Source organism: Vombatus ursinus, unplaced genomic scaffold (genome assembly GCF_900497805.2).
Source record: "Vombatus ursinus unplaced genomic scaffold, bare-nosed wombat genome assembly UNPS02014778.1, whole genome shotgun sequence".
NCBI classification, from domain to species: domain Eukaryota; kingdom Metazoa; phylum Chordata; class Mammalia; order Diprotodontia; family Vombatidae; genus Vombatus; species Vombatus ursinus.
The window spans coordinates 33,730,646-33,754,218 of NW_020954556.1; positions in this window are offsets into that span (position 1 = coordinate 33,730,646).

Consider the following 23,573-nt stretch of genomic DNA (forward strand, 5'->3'; position numbering starts at 1 on the left):
AGAGGATAATTGTAGACCTGCATGCTAATAAGCCCGACTTTTAAAGATATCAGTCATAACAAGAATGGTAATAAACAGCAAATTAATTTTTTTAGCCTGCATGGCATTCTCTTGACCACAAATTGTTACCAGGATTGATACATTTTGTTTTTCTTACCTGGTTGAACACTATGATGAGCCCTACATACATTCCTCTCTATAAATGGTTGAATTCAGTAAGTATGGATAACTTGGCTTCAACCCAATCCTAAACATGCCATGTTTGAGTGGAAGCCAGATAATACATAGGCATAATCCTGGGCTATATCCTACAGGGTACAAATTCTTAATACTTTTTTGTTGGTGTGGGTATTTTCTCCATTGTATGACTTAATAGACAGTTTTAGGGATTGATTTGAGTGAAATTTCATCACTCTGCTGCCCACCTGGTAATGAAACTCTCTGTTGTTGGCTGGTTAGGCTTATCCTCAGATCATAGACCTACTGTCAGTCCATACTTGCCCCCATGAGATATAGAAGATTAAAAAGAAATAAACGGCACGGTCCATGTTCTTTAAGAAATGAAAGTTTTGTTGAGGAGATAAATTAAGATTTATGCATATAAAACAATTAGAATAAGATAGAAGGTACTTAAGGAGCAAAATATTGCTCTAAGTACTATGGAAAGCTATTAGGTATTAATATCATCAAAGTAAACCATTTCAGACTGGGCAAGAAAGCATGGAGAGTAGAGATCCAATGGCCTCTATTCTTTGGGATTTCTGAGGGGGAAGAATCTTTCTCAGTGTTGATGCAAGGGTTGACTTTCCTTGATAAAACAACTGAGTATAGGAAAAGGCCTTTGTGGCACATTTTAGCTGCAGAATCATAAAATATTGTAGCTGGAAGAGAACTTAGTGTGAGATGGGATTAAAGGCCTTTCAAGTAGTGGGCTTATCTGTTTCATAAGACCATTTTTATTATCATGTCTGCACATCCTATGATCACAGTGATAGGCCCCGGATCTTAGACATCACCTCATTTTACAGATGAAACAATTGAGGTCCAAAGAATGAAAGCGACAGCCAGTATTCCAGTGATACCAAATGTCAGCACCCCTATTCAACCCCAAATCTCCAGATCTTAAATTCATTGTCCTTTCTTCTCTATCATGTTGTTTCTTTGTGCTTCCTTCCTTGGTGGGGGATTCTACAATTCCAAACCAAGCAGAGACTACTTCCGATTATTCGAATGAGTTAAAACAGCTCCCCCACCTTTGTTTTCAACATTTTGTTTTCCTTTGGTCTTAATTCAGTGACTGCATAATCACTTAGAAGTTGCTATTGGGAGAATAAAAACAATAAAGATAGGGCATCTACAGTGAAAGAATAACTGGAAGAGGCACTAACTTCTCTAGATCTCATTGCCCTCATGTGTGAAATATGGGAGTTAGATTAGGTGATCTGAAAAATTCCTTGCTTTCTTAAATCTATTTTGTTTTGGTCATGTAGAGCCTAGACCAAGTACTTATTATTTCTCATTAGATCGCATTCAAATTAAGTGAAGAGAAGATTTAAGGTAGAGAAAGCAGAAAGTTTCAATTTGGCATAAATACTTCATAAAATATATTAAAATGAGATAAAACTCATTCTTTTAGTGTAGGAAAACAATTCGTTTTCTGCTTTGAGGCCTGATACCAAGGGCATTCCTGGACAGTAAGGAGAGGCAGGGGAGTAATGGAGCCTGAGGCAAAGCCTAAGGCTGTGTTTTTCATAAGTGGGTGCATATGTTTATAGTTCTTTGTGGGAAATTTTATTGCCATGATCAACAGACCTTACAGGTACATTTTAAAGTGAATTTTTAAAAGTGGAATTTGGTTTGCATAAGAGCAGCTTTCCAATTGCATTAAAATATTGACTGTTAATTAACCCAGAACTCCAAAAGGAAGTTGCAGATTACTTTATAATTAGGTATCCACACCCATCAGATCAAAATATGCAAATGAAATGCTTTTTCATAAACTCCCCTGTTTATCCCCACAAGAGTTAACAAATCTCATTTACCACCTACTTAATAGAGCAAAACCAGAGAGAAACAGGTTTTCATTTACTTTTATATATATTTTAGGAGTTAGTTTGGGAACAATTAAAGTAGGTGATAGGAAATAGTCCCAGCTTTATCTGCTTTTGTTGTCATGGAGAAACTTTCATTATCGTTTGCATCACTGGTTCAAGGGACAGTGGCTAAATGTAGGTAGAGGTAGGTGTAGTCATATAACTTCCAGGAAGGGGAAAAGCTGTCTGAATTAAGACATGGGGGAGGAGGCATAACTGGGGGAGCATTATGAAATAAGTGAAATCCCCTTGGCCCCACCACTCCTTTCTCTGGCCTTTCTTCTTTCTGGGCAAGTCATTGAATCTCAGTTTTCTAATTTATAAAAAGAGAAAAATAATACTTGTACTTCTTGTCTCATAAAAAATCCTTTAAAGGATCAAATGAGATAATGTTCTTAAAATGCTCTGTAAACATCAAAATGATATGTAAATACTATTATTATTTTTCTTCCACATTTCTCTATCCCTCAGTCAGATGATGTGTATTTTCTTGTGTTCCCTTGTAGTCAAGCAGAATTTTTTTTTGATAAATTCATTCATTACTTGGTGTATTTTTCCATCTGAGTGTCCTGTCAGCACTTCAAATGCAACATGACTGAAACTATACTTGTCTTTCCCCCCAAAAGATCTGTCCTCCCCTCCCATATATGTTATCGATTGGTGTTACCATTCTTCCAATTACCCAGAGTAGAAGCCTCAGGTCATCTTTAACTCTTCCTTCTTCCTTAATCCCCATATATAATTAATATGTCTTCCATCATTACCAACACACTAATTCAGGCTTTCTATCACAGTAGAGAGAGATAGTAGACCCACTAATAAATGCCTGTTCAATGAGTAACGAATAAATGACCCCTCACCTGGACTCTTGCCATATTTCTTATTGATCTCCATTCTCCACTCTCTCTGTCCTTCTGTTCTATGCTCCAGAGGTTGAAAACTCCATCCCTGCAAAACTCCTGAGTTTTGTAAGAAACAGATTAAAATGTAATTGGGAAATATTTAACAAAACAGATAAAAAAATAAAACTAGGGAATGTTAATTTGTGGTTTTCTAAGTCAATATGTGGCTTACAGGTATTCATTTCTGTTTTGAATTTGATATCACTGCCATATGCTATCACCAGATTAATAATCTGAAAGACCTTAATAATGGAGTGTCAGAGCCAAAAAGAATTTTGGAGATAATCAAATCCAGATACTGTATAGTTGAGAAAACTGAGGCCTAGAGAGATAAAGTGATGTGCCCATAGTTGTACCATGAGTAAGTAGCAGTATCAAGATTCAGTGTGACAGAGAAAGTGGCTGAGTTCAGGTCTCTGGCTTCATAGTTCAGTGTTCTACATCTTGTGCCTCATCGCATCACTTCATTGCTCAAAGACTTTCAGTTGCTTCCCTTTGTTCACCATAACTCAACTGCTTAGATTGTCTTTCAAGAGTATGTACAGAATGATTTCAAACTTTTTTTCATCCTTCTTTTCCATTATTTCCCTTAACATATGCCTGATTTATCAACATAACTGACTCCTCACGTTTCTCAAATATGTTTTCCCTGTCTCCTGATTCACCTTCCTTCCCTTGTCCTTCCCATATCTTGCTCATTTCTTTCTTTCTGTCTGGATACTGTGCTCAACAATTTTTCTTATCAAAATCCTACCTATCCTTTAAAGCCCAACACAAGCAATAATGTGCCACTTATTCTATGCAGACTTCATTCTATATTTAAAAAAGATGTCTATAGGAATCTGAATTTCACAGTCAAGTCTGCTAGAAAACTGAACTAATATCTATTTGATTAGAAATTTTCTTATAGAACTAGAAAGATAAAATTTTAAAATAGAAAGTAAGCTCCTTTTTGGACTGTTCTGCTTTGTGTCTCATGTTCAGCACTTTGCTTAGGACATAGTAGACACTTGAAAAATGCTTCTGGAATTAAATTATCTGGAAAATCTGGAAGAGACAATGTTGAAGGAGGAAAACCAAACAAAATAACTAAAACAAAAATACACATCTCTGGATTTTGAGATTAGAGTGGATGGTTCCAAGTTTATTCCCTCTTTAGGTATCTTAGGTACAATTATACATGTTTTCTCTCCCATTAGAATATGACCTTCTTGAGGGTAGACTACATGCACTTTTTCTTTGTATCCCCAGCATTTAGCATAATGCTTGGTACGTTGTTAGTGCTTCATAAATGTTTTTTTAATTGATTAATTGATTCTCCTTATTAGTGGATTACCTGAATCCATCATTCAAGAGCTCACACAGGTATTCTTACATTATCTATTCCTTGTATAGAGAGGCTGATACTGATCTCTGAGAAGTAATTTTGGTGCCTAGAAGAAGAAAAAATTTTGGAGTGTGGATTGATACCACAGATGCATTTTTACTCTAGTGTTACAGGCCATTATTCCTCCATTTGGGAACTAAAGAATAGCAAAATTCTGGATTGATGGTCGGAAGAACTGGTTTCTAGCTATTCCATCACTATAAGTTAAATATAAAGGGAGAAAGAATCAAAGCTCCTATTTATTCCTCAAGAATAACTGGGATATAAAACGGCATGGGAGTAGGTTAAGGCTCTAGGTAAAGAGAGACACACAGCTAGAAGGCATAGACATAGAAGGACCATGGACGACAGGGAAAGGAAGGGAAGAGCCCTTGAGTAAGTCACTTAAACTCTCAGTCTTCAGTTTTTTCATCAATTTAATGAGAGTTTTGGGCTAAATGCTATCTAAATTATCTTCTATATTAAACATGCTAATACTCAACAATTAATCCATTTGAAGCTCTGCTTTAAAGCCTACTTTAGCAACTCCTAGAAAATGCATAATGGAAAAATGTATATCATTATTCCTGCCTTTATCAATTATCTATATAATAGGCATTTGATGAAGAATTTCTAATACTAAGTATCACATTTTAATCATATTCTTGTGAATTGGAGAAGGACATTGTTTTTCCCTGTTTACTTTGGCTAGATTACATGGAAAACGGATTATGGATAATGGAAATATGGTAACTCTGGCATTATTTTTTTTCCTTTGTTCAAACCTCTGATTTCATCTATGAAGAGCATATGTATTGTGCGGAAAAAAAAAACCAATTCCTTCTACCAATGTAGGTAGATCTGTATGTTTTAATTTTAGAGATTTTCCTGGGAAAGTAGATGATTAAGTGATTTGCCCGTGGGCACATAGTTAGAATGTGTCACAAGCAGAACTTGGAACCAAGTCCTCCTGACTCCAAGGTCAGCACTCTATCTGCTATGGCATGCTATCTTTCTAACGTTAGACATGTTGAATTTCAATATTTGTTCCATCTGGGTACAGCGCTACATGACTGTAAATCATTGCTACTGTGGGAGGCTGAGTCTGGAAGTCCCTTGAGTTTAGGAGTTCTAAACTGTAGAACTAAAACCATTTGAGTCTCTGTCTAATCTAATTCAAATGCAAAAGTGGTGAGACCCTGGGAAGAGAAGGCTACTAGGCTGCCTAAAGAAAGGCAAACTGACCCAGGTTGGAAAAATGGAGAAGGTAGAAACTTTTCTGCTGATCAGTAGTGAGATGGGCCAATGATGAGAGATTATTGCATCCCTTGCTTGGGTAAGATAGGGAGACCAATCTTTAAACATAGAACAAAACAAAAAAGCAAAAAAAAACCAATGAAAGGATTAAAAAAGAAGAAAATATTCATTAATGGTTCATAGGACTTAGAGCTGAAAGGTTACTTAGCAATCATATAGTCTAACCCTCCATTTTACAGATGAGGCCCAGAGGTGTTAAGTGATTTGTCCAAATAGTAAAGTAGTAGAACTGGGATTTGAGCCCAGGTTCTTTGATTCCAAATCCAGTAATATTTGCACTACATACTAGCTACTAGTTGGTCTTTGACAACACTATAATAAAGAAATCCACAAAACATGCCTTGTACAATACACCATTTTCCAAGATAAAATTATATTCTGTAGTTTAAACTGGGCACTTTTAATATGATATTTTTTTAAAATTATATGACTCTTATTCAAATAAGAAAAGTAGTTGATGTGCATTCAGATTAGCTACTTTTAATAATGCTTTTTAAATCTATAATAGCTATTACTGACTCAGTAGTACAATGACAATTTGCAAAGCCCCATTGACTTCAATGAAAGGGCAAATAAAATGGTTCAAGTTGTCTGAGAAGCTAATATGAGGAAGTTTGAAAAAGAAAGGGTTTTCCCCACTTTGGCTAGGAGAAGAAAAGGCATGAAGTAAAATACAATTATGCTGTCCACCCTGTTTTCCCAAAGGTGGCCCCAACCTCTTAGACACCATTATAAACTAAACATAAAGGGAGAGAGAATCAAAATTCCTACTTATTCCTCAAGAATAACTGGGATATAAAACAGAATGGGAAGAGGTTAAGGCTCTAGGATAAGATAGAGACATAGCTAGAAAACTTGAGCACATAAGCAACAGGAAAAGGGGGGAAAGAGGTTAGAAGTTAGTTCTCCAACCAGAGTTTGATTTTTTTTTTTTTTGGTTTGTTTGTTTGCTTTTTTGACCGATGAATGGAAGAGTCTGTGTATTTAAATGTTGTTTGATCTTGAAGTAGAGGCACTTTTTATTTTGAAAAGTTCATTACATTTTGCCTTGTTATCCTTTGTCCCTATTATATCTTAATTTATATCATACTTACTTGTGCAAATGTCATGTTTGTAGCCTCTAAGCCTAGCCCAGTGTGTTTTATTCAGAAGTCAGGCACTTAGGAAATGTTTGTTGAATTCAGCTAAATATTTATTGAATAGCCTTAGAAAAAAATTGGAGAAACAGTGGTTGTTACCTATTATGACAGGTTACTCTAGCCCAGGGGCTCTTAACCTTGGGTCTAAGGACCCCCTATGGATTACATGAATTGATAAAAGGGAGACTCGATGAGAGAAATCGCATCTTTCTTTTTCACTAACTGCTAATTGAATTTAACATTGCCTTTACTAATTAACATTATTCTGAGAAATATCCAAAGATTTTACCAGACTGTCTATGACACACAAAAAAGTTAAGAATCCCTGCTCTAGTCTAGTGTATAAGGAATTAGGCAGACTATTCTCTAAGATCAGAGAGGGCAAGGCTGGCATACTTTTGATAATATTCAAGCAATTTTCCCGTGATTTTCTATTCTAGAGTTTTTGTAGCTTTCTGAGTAGGGGAGAGGGAAAAAAGAGCACTGAGAATGTGAAAGCTTGGAAATTGATGTAATATCCTAGATAATGTCCAGATTTGCCTAATGGAGGTTATGTGACCTTGCCCAGAGGTCCCTTAGGATCATGGATTCAGGCCCAGAAGACACCTTAGAGGTCAACTAGCCCACATCTGAGTGAGAGGGATCTGCTAACATCTTCACAATGTTCTAGAGAAAGCCTATATCCTCACCTGGTTTCTCAGAAAAATTACTGAAGCAATGAAAAATGAAGGCTGACAGAAAAAAACAACAACCAGATTTTAGATTAATATAAATCATTAAAAGTCACAAACTTACTGGAAAAAAAAATTCAGTCCTCAGCAAAGCATGACAAACTTTTAAGAATGTTTCATAATTCTTAAGATAAACAGCAGAATGGACCCTAAGCATCTTGGGATCTACTTTTGTTGTGGATTTCCTTGGTATATTCTGGACAGATTTGCATAGCTTAATATGATTTGGACAAAGATAGCAATTTAGATATTAGATGACCTTACAACCTATGGAAATTCAGCTCTTACAAATGAAAATTAAAACTGTTCTATTCACCTTGCTCCTCACCTAGAACAAAGGGGAGCACCAGATGAAACTGAAAAGCACAAAAATGTAACATGGATAAAAGGAAATTGTTCTCCCTCTCTTTTTAAACATAGCCTATAATCAACCTGTGGGTTTCATTGCTGGTGGAAATCACTGAGGCAAATAATGTCACTGGGATTCCAAAAAGAAAAAAAAAAAGGAAGAGGAAGGGAATTATACATTTATATGAACAAGAATAACATTTTCAGTGATCCTAGTGAGGTCAAGAAGTATTAGTTTAAAAAAAAAAGCAATCCTCATGCTTCAGGGTATAAAACAATATCCTACAGAGCCCGTGGAAGAATTCTTCTTCACCCCCAGCTGTAGAAGCGAGTAATGATCTGTGGCCCCATGCTTATACACACAGCCTTCACGGCTGTCAGCTGATGGTGTTCATGAAGCATTGGGACAGAAACCACAGCCCCTTGCTTTCTGAAGCTGAGCCTTTCTCACTCAACTCCAAGAGGGATCACCTACCTTAACTCTGAAATATCAGTTCTGCGGAGCAGAGACCTTAATAAATTAAGTCCCTCATTAGTATGAGATTCAAATGAATCACACTGAAAAGTTTATAGAATGGAACTTTGTTTATGGTTTCTTCATCCAGATTGTAAAAGGTAAATCAAATCAATTTTTGTCCTTGCTCAAATCATCTTCCTTCCTTCCTTCCTTCCTTCCTTCCTTCCTTCCTTCCTTCCTTCCTTCCTTCTTTCCTTCCTTCCTTCTCTCTCTCTCTCTCTTTCCTTTCTCTATCTCCAATTATAATTTTTTTGGATTCTTGCAATAACCTGATTGGTCTCCCCGTGTCAGATTTCTCCCCATTCCAGTCCATTCTCCACTAAGATGTTAAACTGATCTTCCTAATGGGAAGATCTGACCATGAAATCCCTGCCCCCCCCCATAAACTCTAATAGTTCCCTATTGCCTCAAGGATTAGGTATAAAACTGTCTGACTTTTAAAGCTCTTGATAGCCTAGCCTCTTGCTTTTTCTTTAGTCTTCCTATACTTAATTCTACTTACTTTCTGATCTGGTGACACTGGCTTATTTGCTGTTCTTTGCACATCACTCTAATTTTGAACTTCATGCATTTCCACTGGCTGTGCCCCATGTCTTGAATGCTCTACCTCATCTCAGACTCCTGGCTTCAAGTCTTAGCTAAAATTCTATTTTTTTTTCAAGAAGTTTTTCTTAGTCCCCCTTAACGATAATGCCTTCTCTTTGAGATGACTTCCTATTTTCACTATATACATATATTGCATATGCATAGTTTTTTGCACGTTGGGACCCCCATTTGAATACGAGCTCCTTGAGTGCAAGGACTTTTTATTGTGTTTATTGTTTATTTATTTTTGCTTTTCTTTTTATCTTAGATGTTTAACTCAGTGCCTGGCACTTAGTAAGTCTTAATAAATGCTTGGCTGACTGATACTTTAGCACATTGCTTTCCCTTTATTTTAGGGGAAAACAAACAAACAAAACACAGTACTTCTGTTTAGGTTCAATCCTTCAAATAAATGTAAACATATGAATGAATATGGTACCATAGATCCTGGAAATTCATTGTCAGCATCCCTGGGCTCTGACAAAAGGATTTTATTAGATGATACTGTTGGGAGACTTACATTTGACTTTGCTGATTTTTCCCCCTGTGGCTCATCAAGGGATTATAGCATTTAATATCTAGTTTGCAGAGCTACATTTTGGAAAACTAACCCATCTAGCAAAAGATATACATGTGGACAGTTATTCTTCTTTGATGAATTCTTTCTTCCATCTGGAAAGAGCAAACATAATTCAAAAAGAGTAAACCTGTTTGCAGTAGAAGTTCCATAAAATTAATAAAGGGGGAAAATGCCTCTAAGGAGAGCAAAATCATGGTTAATGAGTTTTGTCTTTTTTTTTTCCAGAGCTAATATTTGTGGAGTGCCACTTCTGAGCAAACAGATTGTCCTTTGCCAACTCAAATGTACTATATTGTACTTCATTATCTGTGTTTCTCATTTTACATGATAACAATCAAACACTCAAGAATCAATCTGTTGCTTGTTGATATAAATGGACCCTGCTGATGATAACAATTCTACTTCCAGTTATTTGGGGGTGGATAGAGGACATCAGCCATTCAATCCAAAGGGGTAACCACTAGAACATGGAAACATTTAGAAAAACAAAGATTTAAAAAGAAAGCTACTTCTTTTTATGGTTAACTGCTTGACTGCAACCTTGTTTAAAGTAACTAACAGCAATACCTGATACTCATCCATGTGGTCACCTTTTTCCACTTAAGTGGATCATTTAACCCTGTGATTGATGTGATTAATGTGATTGATACCTTCTTTTCAGCTTCTCAATCTCGAAAGGGAGAAGGGTGAGTCATAAATGGCTTCCTACAGCTTCTTTATTTAAAATTGAATTAGTGATGAGGGACCAGTAGCCATAAAAGTTATTATTGGTGTCAGGAGATGGCAATAGGGAATCTTAAGACCCAGGCCCTCTGGTGGCTGTCCAGATGACGCTCTAATTAGGAGGAAAATAATTGTCATTTGTATAGTGTTGCTGGTCACTGCTGCCTACCCAAAATATTCTACATTTATCATTCTAAATCTGATTAGGTCATCAGAGACTATCTAGTCTGACCTCTTTTTAGAAATGAGGAAACTATTGCATCTGGTGGTTAAATGCCTCTCTTAAGGTCATTTGGTGGTATCAGAAGCAGAATTTGAAACCAGGCCCTCTGCTAGTCTTCTTTCTTTTTTTAAGTGTGATTTTTTTTATTCTGAATTTAATGAATGTGAAAAAAATTTCTATATACAAAGTGGAAAAGAAAAAAAAGGGTTATATGTATTACTGCAGAACTCTGTTGTGTACAAATTCCTTCTTTTAAAAAGTATATGATAAAATCATTGTGATGCTTTTAAAGTTGGCCTGTTTGTCACAGTCTGAGGCAAGGTAGCTGCAGGGGAACAGGGGCTTTTTCCACAGACCAGGAGGACAAGAATTGCACCTCTCCCTGGATCACACCACTTTGGAAGCACTGAAAACTTGCAGACCCTCAAAGCTAGCTCTGAAAATAGCAGCACAAAAAAGCATGAAACTTGGGACAATCTTTCCCTACCTCCATCTGAGCAGAGTCCAACTTTAACATAAAGTTCAAAGTCAAGAAATAGGCTGGAAAAGTGAGCAAGCAACAACAAAAAGAACTTGACCATTAACACTTACTATAGTGGATAGAGCACCGGCCCTGAAGTCAGGAGTACCTGAGTTCAAATCCAGCCTCAAACAAAACATTTGACACTTACTAACTGTGTGACCCTGGGCAAGTCACTTAACCCCAACTGCCTAAGCAAAAAAAAAAAAAAAAACAAAAAAACCAAAAACAAAAACTTAATACAGTGGCACGGAAGACTAAGACACAAATTTGGAAGAAAACAATGTCAAAATAGCCTTATAAGCAAAGCCTCAAAGAAAAATGTTAATTGGACACAAGCCCAACAAAATCTCCTAGAAGAGTTAAAGAAAGAGACAAGTAGTAGAGGAAAAAAATAGAAAAAGAAATGAGAGTGATGCAAGAAAATTATGAAGAGAATTAAGAATTTGGTAAAAGAGGCACAAAAAACTAAAAAAAATAACACTTTAAACAGAATTGCCCAAGTTGAAAAAGAGATACAAAAAAATCACTAAAGAAAATGATTCTTTAAAAATTATAATTGGACAAGTAGAACCTAATAACTCCATGAGAAATCAAGAAAATAAAACAAAGTAAAAATAATGAAAAAAATAGAAGAAAATGTGAAATATTTCATCAGAAAAACATTTGACCTGGAAAATAGATCGGGCAGAGATAGTTTAAGAATTATTGGATTACCTGAGAGCTATGATTAAAAAAAGAGCCCACACCATATATTTCAAGGACTTATCAAGGAAACTGCATCCAGTATCTTAAATTAAGAATGTAAAATAGAAATGGAAAAAATCCACCATTCATCTCCAGAAAGAGATCCAAAAATGAAAATTTACAGGAATATTATACCAAATACTAGAGCTCTCAGGTCAAGGAGGAGATTTTGCAAGTAGGCAGAAAGAAACAGTTTAAATATCATGGAGCTATAGCCAGCATCCCACAAGATTCAGTAGCTTCCATGTTAATGGAGCTGAGGGCTTGCAATATGATATTCCAGAAGGCAAAAAACCTTGGATTAAAATCAAGAATAATGTACCCAGCAAAAATGAGGATAAACCTTCAAAGGAAAAAATGGAAATGTAATGAAATAGAGGACCTTTAAGCATTCCTGATTAAAAGACCAGGGTTGAATAGCACTTATGACATTCAAACACAAGACTCAAGCATAAAAAGGTAAACATGAAAGAGAAATCATAAAGAACTCAATAAGATTGAATTGTTTACATTCCCATATGGGAATATGATACATAGAACTCCTAAAAACTTTATCATTATTAGGGTAGATAGAAGAAGTCTCCATAGACAGAGGACATGGGTGTGAGTTGATTACGTTTGGATGATCTCAAAAAAATGAAGAGGTGAGAAAGAGAGATGCATTGGGAGAAGTGTGAAGGGAGAGAAATAATAGGGAAAATTATCTCACATAAAAGAGGCATGCAAGGAAAAACTTTTACAGTAGAGGAGAAATGGGAGGTGTTGGCAGGCAATGGCTGAATTTTGCTCTCATTGGAATTGGTTCAAGAGGGGAATTCACACATATGTATATACACATATATGTATATGTGCATATATATATATATGTGTATATATATATATATATATGTATATGTATACACACACACATACTCAGTTGGGTATAGAAATCTATCTTACCCAACAGGTAAATAGGCAGGAAAGGAGGTAAGAGAATGGTGGGGATGATAAAAGGGAGGGTAGATTAAGGAAGATAGTCTTCAAAAGCAAAACAGACTTTTGAGAAAGGACAGGGCAAAAAGAGAGAGAAAAGAATAAATAGAAGAAAATAGGATGGAGAGAAATATGCAATTAGTAATAATAATTGTGAACATGAATGGAATGAACTGACTTGTAAAACAGAAGTAGAAAACAGAATGGATTATAAACCAGAATCCAATATGTTGTTTATAAGAGACACACTTGAAACAGAAGAACACACATATACACAGAGTTAAAATAGGTCCTGGAGCAAAATCTATTATGCTTTAGCTGAAGAAATAAAAAAAAAAGAAAAGAAAAGAAAAAGAAAACAGGGGCGACAATCATGATCTCAAAGCAAAAATAAACCTAATTAAGAGAGAGAATCAGGGAAACTATATTTTGCTTAAAGTACCATAGAAAATGAAATTATACACATACACACACACACACACACACACATATTTACAGCAAGTTAGAGGGAATGTGGGGAAATAGGTATTGTAACGAATTGTTGACAGGATTGTGAACTGGTCCAACCATTCTGGTGAATAATTTGGAACCCTAAAATAAAATAATTTATAACCCCAAAGGGTTGTAAAACTGTGCATATCCTTTGACCCAACAATACTACTACTAGGTCTGTATCCCAAAGAGATCAAAGAAAAATGAAAAGGACTTATAGGTACAAAAACATTAATAACTCATTTTGTGGTGGCAAAGAATTGGAAATAGAGGTTATGTCTATCAATTAGGAAATGGCCGAACAAGTTGTGTTACACAATTGTAATGGAATACTATTCTGTTACAAGAGATGATGAGAGGGATGGTTTCAGAAAAACCTGGAAAGACCACTGATACAAATTGAAATGAGTAGAACCAGAAGATCATTTTACACAGTAATAACAATATTGTAATGATGATCAACAGTGAAAGACTTCACTACTTTGATTAAATCAATGATCCAATACAATTCAGAAGCTCTCTGGATAAAAAATGTTATCCACTTCTAGAGAGAAAATTGATGAACTCTGGGCACAGGGTTTATTTTTTACTTGATATTTCCTTTGTAGTTAGCTTAATTTCTAGATTGGATTTTTAAGATGTGAATTTCACATTTGTTAATTTTGGTATTATATATTTCAATATTATATTATTATATAATAAAATATATTTATGTTTGGATTAATATGATACATTATTATCCTCCATTTCTTTCAAATTCTTAGTTATACCAACATATAATTATACGTAATAGACTTCAATAATCTTTTGATTTCTATAATATTCTTTTATTTTTCCTCTAATTTTTAATATTTCCCTTTTTGTACTTGTTTTTGGTTTGCATTTTATTTTCTGTTTTAAAATTGTAGATTTAGTTCATTAATTCTTTCTTATCTATATAATACATATTTTCAGAGATATAGTTTTTCTTCTGAGAACTACTTTGGCTGTATCTCAGATATTTTGGCATATTGTCTTATTAATATCATCCTATTTCACATAGTTACTAATTGTCTTGTGATTTGTTCTTTGACCCACTCATGTCTATGTCTTTTGCTTACTATTCATGTCTTAATTACTATTTTCATTGTGTGATGGTCTATAAATTATTTGTTTAGTATTTCTGAGCTGTTTTTCTTTGGCATTTTAAAAAAATTTTTCCATAATTTAGCAGTCTTTATTTTTGTAAAGGTACCATGTAGTGTTGAGAAATATGCACATTCTTTAATGTTCCCAGTCAGAAAGCATCTTATATATGAACTGAGTTTGCAGACACCAATTCCTAGTCCATTATAGAAATCTGCATTTGCTTTTCTCCGATGTGGATATTTTTAAAATAATCTTTTGAAGATCACTGAGTGTGGCTCAGTCATCAATATTTGCCAGCTCTCTCAGTAGGAGAGGTTGTGGTTCATCTGGGCCAGGTAACTTGAACTCATCAAGGACAGCTATGTGATCTCTTATTCTTCTACTACTTATCTTGGATTCCAGCTCTCTATTAGTCATTTTTATTCTGTCCTTTCCAGTTCATAGGTCATTCTTCTTATCAGGAAAGCGAAATCAGAATTGAGCAGCTCTGCCTTCTCTTTACAATGTGTTATTTCATCTATCCTATACAGCAGTCCTAATCCACCTTTGATTCTCCTCTTTTCCTTAATAAAGCTTATTCCCACTCCTTACCCTTTTTGTTGTCTTAGCATCCTTTGCCAACCCCAACTTTCTGAGTTTTAGTACTCCTGACACTATTCTTGCTGGCATTTGTGTTCATCAATTTACCTGTTCTTTCATGCATCTTCTGTATAAATCTGCTTAAATCTAATTTTGTCTGTATGTTCCATGTGATCTACATTAATCTTTATTCAATTTCCCTTTTAAATGCTCCTTGGGATTTTAAAAATGTTTATCTCTTAAGAATTCCATTCTTGTTATCTTCCTTTCCGTCTTGGATCAACTTCTTCTGAACTTGGAGTCAGAAAGACTGGGGTTTGAGTCCCCCACCCCAAAACTTACTCTCTAAGTGAAACTGCACAAGTCACTTAACTTCTCTGAGATCCAGTCTCAACTAATCCAGTTCAACTAATGGAGATTTGTCTAATTTGCATAATGAAGATATTTGTGTAATGGAGATAATATCTGCATCATAGGACTGTTGTGAGGATGAAATGAAATAATGCATGTAAAATATTTTGTAAACCTCAAGGTAATATGTAAATGAGAGCTTCTATCTTATCAACATAGTTTTTCCCTCTAATGATGCAGATCATAGCACATTCATCCCTTTTTATACTTTGAGACTTTTTTTAATCTTAAGTTTGCTACAGTGGATCCATACAGCAAGCCATGGTGTTTTAGACACCACAAGGAGACTAATGGAGCATGTGAGTTATCCATCAGTCTATTCCTTGCTGTCATGTGAACATACAATCTTTTTTTATTTTATTTTTGTCATATCACTTCTGTGAAACTTTTTGCACTGTGTTCTATCTTCATTACACAGACCATGTGTCCCTACCTAAACTTTTGGGTGACCTTCAACCTCATTTCACAACTGCCATTATGCAATATTGCAGAATAATATGGATATTAAAAAATTAGTCCCTTTTTCAGTGAGAACTGGCATATTAAAATAATATTTTTCCCAACTAGGTGGTTCAATTCATAGAGCTCTGGACTTGGAGTCACAAAAATCTGAGTTCAAATCCAGTCTCAGACACTTGTTATATGACCCTGAGCAAGTCACTTAACTTCTGTTTGCCTTAGTTTCCTCTACTGTAAAACTGGATAATAATTATGCCTACCTTATAAAGTTGTTGTGATGATTAAATGAGATAATATTTGGAAAACATTTAACTCAGTGTTCATTATTCTCAAAAAATATTATTTAGAGAGAAAAGTAGTCCTAGGGTTTGTAAGTTACTGATGTTTTCTCATTTGACTTTTTAGGGTTATAGGATCATAGATTTGGAACTAGAAGTGACCCTTAGAAGTAATCAATTCCAACCCTCTCATTTTACAGATGAGGACGTGGCAGCCTAGAGATTTTTAGTGATTTGGAAGTAGAATTTGAACTCGGGTCTTCCTGATTCCAAATCCAACATCCTATCCACTGCTTGGAGATAATTTTTCCCCTTCCTTTCCTTCCTTCAGATACTTTTTTAAACATATAAAAAAGTATCTGAAGGAAAGGAAGATATGTGTATGTGTATATTGTGTGTATGTATATGTGTGTGTATGTATATATACATATACATACACACACATACATTATATATAAAATATACGTATGTATTGGTATGGAAAAATTCTTAACTAAACAAGTAAATGGAAAGATAAAAGATAAAATAATCTCAAATATTTAAAATTTTAAAAGATTATATACATACAAAATCAGTACAAATAGGAAAAGAAAAAAGATGTATTAGGAAAAGAATCTTTGCATAAAATTTATCTTATAGAACTCTGACCTCTAAAATCTATTAGAAATATATACAAACATATAAAAGTAATTATATTTAACAATAAAAAGTAGTCAAAATATAGCTAACTTTTTGGGGGGCTAGGCAATAGGGTTAAGTGACTTGCCCAGGGTCACATAGCTAGTAAGTGTCAAGTGTCTGAGGTCACATTTGAACTCAGGTCCTGCTGATTCCAGGGCTACTGCTCTATCCACTGCGCCACCTGTATGCCCCTATAGCCAACTTTTAAAAGAAAAAATGTGAACTGTCAGTTATAACCTGAAAAAGATTCAACATCACTATTTATATAAATGCAAATTAGACCAAACATAAGATACCATTTCATTCCTATCAGGTTAGCAAAGATGCTGAAATCCAGGAAAATATGTTATTGGAGGGACTGTGAGAAGACAGGCATGGGAATTCACTGCTGGTATAGTTTTGAATTGGCTCTGCTTTTCTCAAAAAAAATGATTAGCAATCGTGTAAAAAAAAAAGTTTCTGAAACTTTTATGAACCAGAGACTACATTACTACTATTTCTAAACTCCAAGGAAATTATAAACAGCAACAAAGGATCCCTATATACAGAAATGTTCCTAAGAGCATTATTTACGATAACAAAAACTCAAAAACAATATAGATGTACCCAGTAATGGGGACATGATGAACAAATTATTGTATATGAATATAATGGTATATTATTACACAGAAGAAATGATGAGTATAAAGAATCCACAGAAATGTGGGAAGATATTTGGAATGTATAATGTAAAGATGGAGAGGCTAAAAGAATAATAAACAAAAATTCTGAAACAATGTAAACAAAATCAGCGTGGAATGTTGGTCACTTTGGTCAAATTGTCAGTGTCAATACTGTCAGACTTAAAGGACATATCCCTCCTTTGTGTTAATGATAGATAATCAAGATATTCCAGGGGTAATATTCTTCGTAGAGGTGTTTTTTGGAATATATCTATTGTATTCAAACAAAATGTATCAATATATTTTTAAAATAAAAAACTGACATAAAGGCAAATATATATATGTGTGTGTCTGTATACACATATACATAAATATATATACACACATAAATTTCAACTATACAAACATGTCCTTTGTCATATTCCACAAAAATGTGTAACATCTGGTCAATTAATGACTTGCTTGGCTGATAATTTCATCTGTCAGAAATTAAAGGAAGAAAACTCTGGACTTAATTCTGAGTAAAATGGAATGGGAGAAAGTGACCATATCTGAGATTTTGTAGGAGTTCTCTGTCTGTCTTTACACTATATCTAATTTCTTACCAGCTCTAAAATATCCCTTCCTTTTGCAATTGTCTTTGGTTTTATAACTTTTTTCTGTCTTTTGTTTATGATTAAATTGAACACAGGGAATTCCCTGTACAGTCACATTGGTTGCTACAAAATTTTCCTCTTTTTCTTACATACTGAGATCATTAAAAATTATATTGTCAGAATTTTGGTTTTTAAATCTCACATTCTTTTAGAAACCTCTTTTCTTTTTGAAGTCTCAGGCCATGGAATCATGCATATCATTTTCCTAGCAATTTTGAAAGCCTCATAGAAAATAATATTTTTTTAAAAGTTCATGGAAATGATATATATTAAGTCGTATCCTAAGGCTTCTAAATGAAAAGGTGTTTGAAAAATGATAGGATACCCTCAAAAAACAAAATGCTGACAATATAATATGAAATGATTCCAGTGAGGAGAAAAAAAGGGAAATATATTTAGCAAGCAATATATCCATAAAGGGGATTCACTAAGTTCATTTCAAACAGACCATAAAAGGTAGAACAGGGGGCACATATTTAAAAATACCAATAAAACTTTGGACTTGAATTATAAGAACAGTGTCCAAAAAGCTGAAGTGCTGAACGAAGTGAAGTTTACAAAAGTGCTAAGGATGAAGAAAAAAACTTTTAAAGTTATTTTCAGAGTAATAACAAGTATAATGAAAGGATAGGCCTATTGCTCAGAGCAAATCATGCAATGTTAATGTGCAGAGGAAACAGAAATGTTGTACTTTTAATTTTTTCTTCTTTTTCAAGAAGAATGATTTTGAAACTGGAAAGGGCAAGGTAAACATTGTTAAGGTGAAATTGTTAAGGGAAACTGAAGATTGATTAGTAAGAAAGATACTAGGAAAAATATTTACCTGACTAAAATAAGTCAAAATCTCAGGCTAGATGAAATAATAATAATAATAATAATAATAATACTTTTAGAATTGTGGAAAATAGGAGAGATACTGTAAGATCAAAACCAGAAAATTTCCTAATTTTTAAATGCATAAACAAGTGTAATCTAGTAATTATAGATTGCTTATTTTATGTAATATTACATAAACTTTACTAATAAATATAATATGTCACTGATAAACAGTTCTCAAGCACAAATGGGGAAAAAACAGAGAATAATTACTACGAGCTACCACTAGTTCACTAGGAATAAAACCATACTAAGGTAGTTTCATTTTTAAGAGGATTATGAAATTGGCACATCAGCAAAATGCATTAAAGATAAAATAATATTTAGCAAGGCAATTATCAGTGTCCCTCATGATATCTTTATAGACAGAATGGAGAAATGATGGAGAAATGTGGGCTGGTTTGCAGAACAATTACATGAATTTGGAACTGGATAACCTACCTAAAACATGCTGACTAATAGTTTTTCTACTCTTGAGACTTTGATTTTTTTCTCTCTCTTCTAATTGGCGAATCCCTGGCCTCGACAACTATTTCATGAGGTTCCTAGATCATGCTTATTTTAGTCTGGCTCCACTTCTCACCAGACTTCTTCATCTCCTCCTCAGAAGCAATATTCCCATGTTCATTTCAGTTTCTCTCTTTCCAGTGTGTTCTCTTCCTCTGTTAGAATATAAACTCCCTGGGAGAAGAGACTGTTTTTTTCCTTTTTTATTTAAAAATCCACAGCACTTAGTACATGCTTGGTATATAGTAAGTACTTAATAAATGCTGTGCTCTATTATCCATCCCTATATCTATCATGTATGTATGTATGTATATATGTGTGTATGTATCAATCTATCTCCATCCAGTGTCACATAATACATTTCTCTCCTTGCTCTTATTCCGTTCAGTATTGTTGTCAATAACTTGCATGACGACACAGAAGGCATTAAAAAAAAGAAATTCATAGGTGACACAAAGCAGGGAGGAATATCAACTATATTGAATGATAGAATCAATATTCTCAAAATATTTGTGGACTGAAATGTTGGTTTAAATATAATAGGATGAAATTTAATAACAATAAATGCAGGATCTTGCTAAATGACAGGGTATATTTCAGTGTAGGGATGGGGTGGGGTAGGAGGAGAGACTCAATAATTTTATTGGATAATAAGGATTAAGATGAGCATGTGGTATAGCAAAATAGTTTTAAATTCAGTTGCACTAATAGCTGTTTAGTATCTGAGAAGATATAGAATGTTACAGCAATTTTTAATTAGGTACATAATTCAATTAAACAATTCAACACATTTTTTAAGTGGGAACTGTGTATAGATCACTTTGCTTGAAACTTTGGGAGATTGAAAATTACGGAAATATCTAATCTTTATCTTTATAGTAAACAGGAGATTAAAACATTTTCAGACATGATTAAGAAGCAACTTATTGTAGCCGTATTAGAGAAATGAAGCAGTACTGTGACTTACTCAGTTTTTAGAACCTCAGCAATAGTATAACTATTGGTACTCTAAATGGAAGATAGTTACTAGTGAGTTGACATCTACTGAGGAAAAGAACCATATCAATAATTTTTTTCACATAATAAATGACACTAGAAGACAATATGGGTTTTACATTTAAATGGAAGGATAGATTATATATTCACGTTGTAATGGCAAATAAAAGACTTTGTGGAAGAGATGTAATTTCATGGGACACATCTGATCATTTTTCACTTTAAATTACTCAGGAGGAATATAAGCAAAGAGAGTACCATGAAGACAATTGTAGCTTTTGTATCAGTAACCTTTATGGTTATAGAGAAATTCTTCAAACTCAACAAAATTTTCCAAATCAACACGTAGATTGATGTTTGACTGCTTTAAAATGCTGATTGAAACAGGGGAGTGGAATGAAAAATGTAATGGAAAATATTATTTATGATTAAGAAATGAATTAAACCAATAACATCTTTGTCTTAGATGTGAATGTCATGAATATTCCTTTCCATAAGTGAATCTGAGTCTACTAAAAATAGCAATCACCAAGTAACATCCTCCAAAATAAAAACGATTATATTTAAAAGGAAATAATTTTTTTTTATTATTTATAATTGACTAGGAGTAAAACTCAAAAGTCCAACAAAATGTTTCCAGGTAGATAAGATTCTTTAATATATGTTCATAGATTTAGCCAGAGATAACTCAGTTCACTTATGCTGTTGTTACACAATAGATTATACAGAGGACTCATGTCTCTAGATCACCAACCCTTTCCTCAGAAAAATTATTTGTAGGTATAAGAAATGGTAAGTACCGAATAACAGCTAGCGGCAGCTAGGTGGAGCAGTGGATAAAGCGCTGGCCCTGAAGTCAGGAGGACCTGAGTTCAAATCCAGCCTCAGACCAAACACTTCATACTTACTAGCTGTGTGACCCTGGGCAAGTCACTTAACCCCAATTGCCTTAAAAACAAACTAACAAACAAACCAAATAACATCACAAAGAATGCAACTAACTACTTTTTAGCAGACAAAGATTTAGTGACATGGGAGTTATCCTTGAGTTGGAAATCTCAAACTGGATGTCCCATTGCCATCTAAAATTCAAAAAATCCAAAAATTGAACTGTTTATCTCTTCCTGTCCCCCCAATCATCTCCTTTACATAACTTCCCACTACTATGGATGTTCCTATTACCAGTCTTCCAGTCAACTAGGCTTTCAACCTAGGTATTATTTTTGACCTCTCACTTTCTCACTGCCTGCCCCTCCCAATATCAAATCATTTTAAAGTCCTGTTGTTTCTACCTTCATAACATCTCTTACCCATACCCTGCCCCCTACCCTCTGCCCCGATACTGCCATCATCCAGGTGCAGGACCTCATTACCTCGTGCCTACAACATATTGATTGGTCTCTGCTTTAAATCTCTCCACACTCCAATCTATTCTATGTTCATATGTCAACTTGATTTTCCTAAAGCACAAGTGTGAATGTGTCACCATCCCTATTAAATAGGCTGCAGTGGCTCCTTATTGCCTCCAAGAACAAATAAAAAATCCTCTGTTGACTTTTAAAGCCTTTCATATCCTGGCTACTTCCTAACTTTCAAATCTTTTTGAACCTTATTTCCCCCTACATTCTTTACCAGTCAGTGACATAGGACTCCTTGCTATTCCTTAAAAACAACACTCTATCTCTCAGCTCCAAAAATTTTCCACAAGTATTTCCCATACCCAGAACACTAGCCCTTATCTCAGCCTCCCACCTTCCATGGATTCTTTCAGGTTTCAGCTTAACTCCTATCTTATGCAGGAAGCCTTTCTCAGTTTCCCTCAATCTTCATGCCTTGCCTCTGAGATTAAATTCCATTTAAATAGTACACATCTCATTAGTACATATTTGTCTGCCTGTTGTCCCCCCATTATCTCCTTGAGAGCACAGACTGTGTTTTATCTATCCCTTAGCACAATTCTTAGCACATAGTAGACACTAAATAAATGCTAGTTGATTGATTGTTGATTTCAAAAGAAGCAACTTATTTGGTAGAACAAAAATGTCAGCTCTTGTCCAAGGTGGCTTTCTTCCATATATCAAGGTTATTCAGGATTCCTTATATGATGAAAGAGTTGAAATAACCCCATTCAATAATACTGTGGTTAGAAACATCAGGCATAGCATAAAATGTAAATATATGTGTTCACTAAAAGTATTTTCCACAGTGATGATGACTATCCTACATGGAGTCCAAGTCAAGGAAGGACTGCTGGCATAGTGAGGTCCCCCAGGTATCGTTAATGGATTACATTGTGTTGATTTCATCAGACTCTAAGACATTGAAGAGCCTCCTAGGGGGAAAACAAAACAAAAACAAAAACAAAACAAAACAAACAAACAAAAAAACAACTGCAATTATTTAAAAGAGTTTGGCCTGCCAGTACACACCAAATAAAAGAAGAATGGTGTCCAAATTTCTACATGTATCTGAATGGACACCCCATAAAGCATGCCTGGGACAGATAGTATAGATGGATAGTAAGCTGGGTTCATAGTTTAAAAGGAGGACGAGATTGAGCTGAATTGCTTCCAAAGATTACAAAACACTTTTATTGACCATACTTCCCACAAGATCAAAAACTCATTTTTAAAAAATACAAATAGCTTAGTGGTGTGGCCAGATGGCCATGAGACTTAAAACATTGCTGCCTCTAAAGAACTAAATATGTGCATCACACAGAGGGCAATGGAAAGGTAAATAGTGGGTGTGAGCAAACTGGAACATATATCAATCAACATGCATTTATTAAGGGCTGATTATGGTAGTGACTGTGCCAAATACTATACCTAGCTAGACACTCTATACAATTTCAATAAATGACACAATCCTTACTCACAACAAGGAACTCTGAAGAATTGGAATAAAGGATACAACCAAGGACTTGTGTGACAAAAAGAGAAAATGGGCCAGTCACATGGCACAAATAAAGGATGGAAAATGGACTGTCATTACTTTTGTAATGCCAGGAGAAAGTGAGAAAGGATACCAGCCCATTGAGTAGATTTTTTGTGGCAAACTTTGGGAGGACATTAATAAAAGGAAG